The following is a 2,549-nucleotide window of genomic DNA, read 5'->3' on the forward strand; positions in this document are numbered from 1 at the left end:
ATGTGGTACATGGTCACTCTGTAAAAAAAAAAAAAAAAAAAAAAAGGACGTCTTAAAATATCCAATTCCAGGGGGGGGGTTCAAAAAATTGTCGTTCTTCTGTTACACATGTGTATGTGCGCCCAAGCACATACAGACGTATTTTCGATAGTTTTCTGAAGTTATACGTATGCTCCAATATAAACACATACGAAAATGGGCGTAAGGAGATGTAGGTGGTTACATTCATATGCATACATATATGGTAATACATATGTGTAATACATATATGTACACATGGGCGTATGCATCCCTACCACCTCACATAGGCTAACTCACCTCCCCTTTTTGCAACAAGTCCTACTTTATCCACCTCAAAAAAAAAGAGTGTTCTTTTCCCAATTTTTTAATGATATTAAAACAATTCACAAATGAGAGCATATCAGTTTCTGTTAACCGTCATATGAAAAATGGGCAGGTGTGTACATATGCACACATGGGTAGATAAGCCTATATGCGCGCAGATATTCCTACATATGTGTAGATACTCTTATATGCGAGCATGGCACACCACTTAACACCACCTTACACAACGGACTGCCAAAAAAAGGAGAAAAAAAAAAGGTAATTTCGGGTTAACCTACTATTGTATATATGTTGTGTACATACCACGTGTATATACCATGTATATATACATGTTCAGGGCCCAATTTCTACAGTGGTGTTTTATTCTAAATGGAGTTTCATTTGAAGACAGTGCGTAGTTTTAATATGTGCAATAAGGCTTTGGATAAGGAACGATCCTGAATCTGCAAAGGGGAAGAGGGGATTGAAATATGAGAAGGGGAACAACGCTTCAGAGATGTACTCACAATGTGCACGTACACACATCGGACGTTTTCTTCTAATCACAAAGGGTTTCATTTAAAACAAAAGGTGCACATATCATGTGTATGGAAGGGCATAGGAGAAATGCTTTTACAAATAGTCGTCAATATATTGCGTATATCTGGCATTTTCACATGCGGAGCATTATATCTCTTGGGAGGGTCCGTGCCATTGGCATATATTCAACACGTGGCATCAATGTACGCCCCGCCTCCCTGCTTGTGAGCCAGATATCTTTATAGGAGGCGAAAAAACCTACATTTTGCAGTCCAGGAAGATGCGCATTTTCTTCCTCCTAGTTATTATGTGTATATAAACGAATGCGGGAGAAAGAACATGAAAAAAACGAAAAAAAAGAAAAAATAAATACGTAAAATAATTGGAAGAACTTCCGATTACTGGGCGATGCCTGAAACGAAAGCTTTTTTATTTTGTTTTGCTTTATTATGTGCTTTTTGTTTTTCTTTATTTTGCGCTTTTTATTTTGCTTTAATTTGCGCTTTATTTTTATTTATTTTATTTTTTTTTTTTTCAACTCTTCTGATAAACGCTTTGTTTAGGCAGAGCGTTTCATGCACGTTTTTGAAAAGGTTAACTTGACAAAGGCATTCGCCCTTAATGCATATTAAAATACTTATCAAAATAATATGCAATGAAGAAAATTGATGACGCCAAAAGTGGCCGAGCATAAAAGGAATGAATAGAGGAGGAATGATCACCGATTAGCAGGTCAGTAAAAAAACTCTTTTTAGTCAAAATGGAAAAAAAAAAATAATCCATCATTCAATCATTTGTTAATGGCTCCCTGGGGGCTCCAGCCACAAGTGCCAGGGTTTGTTACATATTGTAAAAAAAAAAAAATCTTCAAATGGAATTTAGCACATAAAGAAAAGAATAATATAATATTCATCTTTCCTCTTAGTATTTTAAGTACACCTTGGCTCAGAAGGTAAACATGAACACTTGGCTGGTATATGAAGAAAGGGCCCCTCCGCCGGTACGGTACAACACCCGCGAGTGCTCATACGCGCACGTATAGATGTCCATATATATACTTACTATATGTACACTTACTATATGTATATTTACGATATGTATACTTAACTATATGTATATTTACTATATGTATATTTACGATATGTATACTTAACTATATGTATGTTTACTATATGTATATTTACGATATGTATACTTAACTATATGTATATTTACTATATGTATATTTACGATATGTATATTTACGATATGTATATTTACTATAGGTATATACATACGCGCTACAATTATGTACTTCATTTCACGCGAAACGCATTTTTTTTATTCGTTTATAAACGAAACAGCTTGCAGTTTATCGAATAGAAAGTTGCGACTTCGCTCTTTATTTCCCCTTTCTTCACGAACAATTTAAAGAATGAAAGAGTGCCTGCGCTATGTATGCTTTGCAGGTTCACCAAAATTGATGAAGCGGTCCTTCCAATTTACGCCATAATTCTGCTTCATAAAAAGGAAGCTATCATGTTCCTCCCTTTTTTGTTGCCTCTGTTTATAGTGCTTTGAAAACTAAATTAGCCATTGTCGAAAAAGCACGAATGCTCCAAAAGATAGCCCTTCTTGTGAAATGAAAATTATGACTCGTTAACGGAAAAGTGGAAAAAAAAAAATAGAAATAAAATGCATAAAAA

The sequence above is a fragment of the Plasmodium inui genome, assembly GCF_000524495.1.
Source record: "Plasmodium inui San Antonio 1 unplaced genomic scaffold supercont1.16, whole genome shotgun sequence".
NCBI lineage: Eukaryota > Apicomplexa > Aconoidasida > Haemosporida > Plasmodiidae > Plasmodium > Plasmodium inui.